Below are 6,714 nucleotides of genomic sequence, written 5' to 3'. Positions count from 1 at the left end.
AGCTCACCTCTGCTGAGGCTGAGCAATGTCCTTGCCAATACAGGGTCCTTGCCAATACAGCTCACATAGAGAAGCCAGGGCAGAATTTGTCTGGATGGGTAGGAATAGCAAGTCATAGAATCTTTGCCTGCAAATCGGCTTAAATGGAATCCAGCTACAGAATCCTTGAGTCACATGCTTTCAGAACAGTGCTCTGCAGACTCACAGAGGCCATCTGGTCCAACCTCCTATGCCCTTTGGCCTCTTGTCCAAAAAGCCATCAGTTGCTCCTGGCACACCTCCAGTGATGGAAAGCTCCCTGCTCATGTCACCAGATGGCCCTGACTCTCAGAAAGCCTTCCTTTTCTTCATACTGAAATAGATCCAGTTTCCCGAGAATCCTTCTCCCCAGACTTCTCTCTGTTTCTGGGGCTGCCCACTCTGCCCCCAGGCAGCATGGTGGATATATAATGGCAGCTGTCACGTCCTCCAGAGCCTTCTGGCCAGACCCACACTCTGGGCCTTCCACTGCCTCTTCAGTGTGGCTTCTGGGCCCTCCTCATGCTGAGCACCTCCTCCAGACTTGCCCTCCTCATCATCACTCTGCTTCTATTGCTTTGAGGAACATCTTCAAAGCAGGGTGCCAGGTGCCCCTGGAGGCATCTCCTACTTCGAGACCACACACATCATTGCTGGTGGGAGTATACCATAGTATAGCTGTTGTGGAAAACAGTATGGCAGTCACTCAAAAACTTAAATATAGACCCAGCAATTCAGCTTTTTGGTATGTACTCCAAAGAATTAAAAGCAGGGACTCATTCACTTGTTTTTGCAGTGAGATTGAGACACTTGAGATTGCAGTGTTATTCAATATAGTCAAAGAGTTGAAATAACCCAAATATTCATCGGTGGGTAAATGGGTAAATAGTATGTGTATATACATACAATGGAATATTACTCAGCCTTAAAAAAGAAGAAAATCTATCATGTGCTACTACATGGATGAACCTTGAAAACATTATGCTAAATTAGCTAGACACAAAAGGACAAATATCATGTGACTTCACTGTTATGAGGTACCTACAATAGGCAAATTCATGGAGACAAAAAGTAGAATGGTAGTATGTGTGTGTTGAGGGGTAGTGAACAGGGAGTTATTGTTTAATGGATACAGAGTTTCTGTTTTGAATGATGAGAAAGTTCTGGAAATGGATGATGTGGATGATGGTGATGGTTGCACAACACTGTGAAACTGTGAATGTATTTTTTTTTTTTTTTTTTTTTTTTTTGAGAGACAGGATCTCACTCTGTCACCCAGGCTGGAGTAGAGTGGTGGGATCATAGCTCACTGTAGCTTCAAAATCCTGGGATCAAATGATCCTCCCACCTTAGCCTCCTGAGTAGCTGGGACTATAGGCATGCACCGCCATGCCTTGTCTGGCTAATTTTTTTTTTTTTTTTAGTAGAGATGGAGTCTTGTTACATTGACAGGGTAGCCTTGGAACTCCTGGGCTCAAGCAATCCTCTTGCCTCAGCCTCCCAAAGTGTTGAGATTACAGGTGTGAGCCTGCCTCAGTCTCCCAAAGTGCTAGGATTATAAATATGGTAAATTTTTAAAGATATATTTACCTTAATAAAACAATTTTTTTAAAAGGCCACACATATCTACCCTCTGTTTCTTGCCAAACATCAGTCAAACACCAGGCATTCATAAGGTGCCTACTAAGCACAGAGCCTGTCTTACACACTGTGGGCTGATGTGAATAGCAGTAGGGACTGCCCCTGTTTACACTCACAATAATAACCAAGCACTAGGTTAAGCAATTAACAAGGATTCCGTTATGTAATCCACACAGATTTCTCAAGTAAGTATCATCGTACCAATTTGATGAATAGAACTGAGGCGAAGTAGCTTGCTTAAGATTACATAGAGATGAGCTCAGGATTTAAATGTGAATATCTCATTCTAGAGGCTAGGTTCTTAATCATTATACTTGCCTATTTCTTGAAGCAAACATGGGAAATGCTTAAGAGCAAACACACACACACACACACACACACACACACGCCCCTGAGATGGTTCAATGGGTGAAAGATGGTTCAATGGGTGAAACGTGCACAAAGGTTTCTTATAGAAGGGAGTGGCTGTAACTTCATGAGTGGATGACTCCTCTCTCATTCCCTGATCTTTCCTCAGTGAGTATTTGTTGAATGGTGGCTGTTGAATGACCATTGGTGTGTCCTGAAGTCAGATTTCCTGAAGGAGGTGGACTTTCTGCTGGGTCCCTTGGACTGGGGAGAAGAAAGGAAAGAGCAACTCAACCTGGACTTTGTCCGGAAACCTGGGCTGACCTCCAGGCTGGGCTTTCGGAAGCTTGTGTCCGTGTGGCCTCCTCCATTCCCAAGATTCCTTGCTGATGGAACCTATAGCATCATGGGCTGAGTATGTCGGTTCTCTGCCCAGCTAGATGGGCATTGCTGGCAGTAGGTCCCCTGTCTAATCCTCTCTGTGCCCAATGCCCAGCCAGGAGCTGGCACAGAGTCGGTGCCCTGTGATTTCTCATGGAACAGAAGAACAAAGCGGGGGTTGGAGAAACTCTACAGAAGAGTTCAGCCATGAGGAGCTCTTCTTGTTCGATTCTCCTTATTTCCCTATAATTAGAACAAATTCCCTGTTAGCTCAGTTTCCATTTCCAAAGGTGGGAGGAATTCAGGAAACTTCTCCCAAGATGCCGAGCCCCATTCTCAGTCTGACTGTCTAGACATATGACCCCCAGGCTGCCCTTGGCATGATCTTGTGCAGAGCTGGTGGGGGCTGGGGGCACATTACATCTGGGGCTGGCAAGGCATCCGTTCTGGGCTGAGGAGTCCTCATCTTGGAGAAAAGCAGCCCTGACTAAATGGCTGAGGCACATACCTGGCTGGCAGTCGCTTGTGCACATGAAGGCTGGCTACTGCTGCAATGCACAACCCCATGGGGCACAATTCACATGGAATACAGAGTGGACAGTGTTCCCTAGAGTTGTGTATTGCTGCTGTACTGGGGCAGAAGCAAGGCTGCTGGGGACAGGCATATCACTGGGGCCATCTCCCAACTATATGTGAGCCTGATGTCCTCAGAGCTCTATTGCTTGCCCAGGATTTCTCTTTTCTGTGGCCTTGGATCTCCCATTGTTTGCAATGCATGTTACTTGGATTTAACTTCTCTTGCCTCCAACTGAACAATCCAGAGTTATGAAGGAGTAGAGGACAGACCAGAATCCAGACCTCAATGATCCACTTCTTAGCTGTGTGACCCTGGAAAAGTTATTTGGCCTCTTGGAGTTTCAGCCTTCTTTGTAAATTGCAGATAGTAGAACCTACCTTCAGAGTTCTTAGAAGTATTAAATGATATAATATTAATAAAGTGCTTAGAACAGTGTCTGACACATAATAAGTTTTATATAAGTGTTGGTTAAATGAATACAAATTTATGTAAGTAAGTCAAGTTCTATCCTAGAACTTGTGAGGTGGTAGAAAAACGATTGTGTGATAAGTGAATAAATGAAACCTGGATTTGCATCCTAAGCTTACCAGGAACATGTGATGTGGCTTTGGATAAGTCCTATGCCCTCTCTGTGACTTCCTTACCCATTTGTACAACTGGGGTCTGTGACAGAATCATCCTGAAAGTCTCTTCCAATTTGAAATGCTACAACGCAAAAGTTTGTAACACTAGATCCACCATCCTCCGTCAGTCAGCTCTAGTCTTGATCTAGTTCATTCCCAGCTGCCCTCTGATGCACAGGCCTGCAGCCTAGAAGATCTGGACCTTCTGTGCTGCATAACTCAGGCCCCATGGACATGACTGGGCCAGGGACTATAATGACAGATCAGTTCTGGAAAACAGTAAGGCCAGCAGAGTGCCCCAGAAGACCTACCACTGAAGTGGCCTCAGGGGAGAATTGAGAGAAAAGGGCAGTGGAAAGCTGGCATTGGAGGTTTCTTGATCCTGGGGAATTTAGAGCCACTGCAAAGTGAATTATTCAAAAATAGGAATTTGCTTCTCCTCTCAGCCTCAATAGACTGCCTCTGCAGGGACAGAGGTTTTGGCTTAATTTGGCCAAGCTCACAGTTGAACACATTCCTTGTTTGGTTCCCAGGGCTCAGAACTAGTCTTGTAGGGGGATGGAGGTGCCACGGGAGAAATTAGAAGATGGTCTCTTCAGTTGTCCCCTACATGGACATATAATGTGCCAAATAAATGTGGAGGGGGTCTCCTTGATCATCATATGGCATTTGTGGCTTAGTAGGCCTCAGAGTTGTCTTGTGTGGTCCTTTTAGATGGAGAAACTGAATCCCATGGAGGAAAAAAGACCAGCTCAAGGTCATTCTGGAGCAAACTAAGTTAATGTCAGAGCCAAGGCTAAGATCTGGGTCTCCTGACCCTAAAGTTCGCTGATTCCTACTCTTTAGACATGCAGCTTCTGCACCAGCCACAATCAGCATAAACTAGTGCAATGAACAATTTTACATGCTTATATTTATTCAATACTCATTTACTAAGCCTTTGCATGTGCAGGTTTTGAACCAGGCATAGTCATGAACAAGGGTAATGCCTGAGATGGGACAGAGAGGAACCAGCTGCTTGACCTCCAGCTGCTTAGGCAAGAACATTAGTAGTCCGAGAATAGATGCTTTCAGAGGAAAGAGCAGGGGGAAGGATGCACACCTGGCTAGAAGGGGGAAGGAACAGAGGGCTGGGAATTGGAAAGCCACTCTTGTTTTCTATTTTCTCATTCTCATTTGTCTTACATCCTCTCCTTGGCTAAAAGAAGGATTAAGGCTCTCTCATTAGCCTGGGAGCTCCCTCAAACTGGCTCTCTGAGTCAGCCTCTTCTCTCCCAACCTCCAGCATGTCCTCCCATTGAGTCTCCAGCCTCCAGCATGCCCTCCCATTGAGAACCAAGTTTTGGCATGCCCTCCCATTGAGAACCAACCTCCAGCAGGGCCTCCCATTGAGTCTCCAGACTCCAGCATGTCCTCCCATTGAGTCTCCAGCCTCCAGTATGTCCTCCCACTGAGTCTCCAACCTCTAGCATACCCTCCCATTGAGTCTCCAGGCTCCAGCATGTCCTCCCACTGAATCTTCAACCTCCAGCGTATCCTCCCATTGAGTCTCCAGCCCCCAGCATGCCCGCCCATTGAGTCTCCAACCTCTACCATGTCCTCCCATTGAGTGTCCAGCCAGTAGCATGCCTTCTTATTGAGTCTCCAAGGTTTAGCATGAGCTTCTATTGAGCCTCCAGCCTCCAGCATGCCTCCCCATTGAGTTTCCAGCCTCCAGCATGCCCTCCCATGCAGCCTCCAATAGATGGCCTCCCATTCAGTCCCCACAGCAAGACTTCTCAATGAGTAGCCCCCTGGCTTTCCCCAGCCCAGATCCTACTTGGATCAAGCCACATCATATTCCACCTGATGTGTTACTGAGCTCCTCGTCTCCAGCCCCCACCAGTCTTGTGATTCCTGCTTACCGGTTCTAGAGTGGCCTTTTTAAAGCCAAACAATCTTTAGGAACTGAGTTTTGTCGGAATCTGACATTGCTTCCAATTCTCTTCAGAGCTGTTCTGGGACACATACAGCCAGAGAGGGTCTGTGTGGCCCCAGAGGTCAGAGTTAAGACCAGTGGGAGGAGCACAGGGGGCAGGTTTCAGCTCTGGACAAGGTAGCACAGCTACCAGTCAGAGGGTCTACTATTGTAACAGACTGCTCTGGAGCAGAGAAGATGGGGTATTAGTGGTTTCCCCCATCAATAGAGGTGTATGAGCAGGAGTTTGAGACCTCTTCTCTTCTTCCAACATTGTACAGAGTTCTTAGGCATCAAATACAGGTGTCAAATTCCAAACCAGGACCCAAGATTGTAAACACTCCACTGCACTATCTATATTTCCATGTCTGCATCCCTTCTTGGGCTGGGAGCAATTTGAGAGCTTTTGTGGTTGGAAATAAGCATGTGGATCTGATTCATCTCCAGAGCCTAGCACTTGCTAGGTTCAGTAAGCACTTGCTGAGTGAATGAATAATGTGTGAGCTTCTGAGATTCCGGAATTACTGGGCCTGGCCTCTGCAGCTGAGGAATGGCAGGGACTTGGTGTGGAAAAAAGGCTCCCCCCTGGCTGCCAGTCTCTGAGAGCTCCCTACTTCAAAGGACTTGTAGATAAGAAGGGCTTTCTGGGGTAAGTGAGATCCTGCCCCACCCCTCCCCTCCCCTCTCCACATACACACCAAATGTGCACATGAAAATCCAGCTTTCTTATCTGCCTAGGCTCAGATTTGGCACCCTGGGGCTTAAAAGGCTAAGGGAGGGAACTCACAGTCCATCCAGATGTCCTTAAAGGTCTCCAGCTGTGGACCACAGGACATTGTTCCTTCTGAGGTGCCAGTTCCAACTTCTACCTGCATGGATGTGTGAGGCCCTGCAGAATGGGAATGGAAGAGGCTGCCTGGAAATAGGAAAGGCAGAGAATATCAATGAGGGCAGCAGAACTGGCTGGAAGGATTACAGGAGAGGGAGAATGAAAGGGGACGAATAAGGCAGAGTTTCTCACTTTTGGAGGGGAATTCCCTAAAGAGAACAGAGACCTTAATTCACTTGTGATGAGCCAATGATTGGAGATGGATGGTTGAATGGATGACTGGAATGAATGGCGGTCCATTCAAGCACTTCTTGAAAGTTTCCTTAGACTCTGTGCAGAG

This window comes from Piliocolobus tephrosceles, chromosome 1 (genome assembly GCF_002776525.5).
Source record: "Piliocolobus tephrosceles isolate RC106 chromosome 1, ASM277652v3, whole genome shotgun sequence".
Taxonomy (NCBI): Eukaryota; Metazoa; Chordata; class Mammalia; order Primates; family Cercopithecidae; genus Piliocolobus; species Piliocolobus tephrosceles.
Note: the sequence above shows the minus strand (reverse complement) of the source record.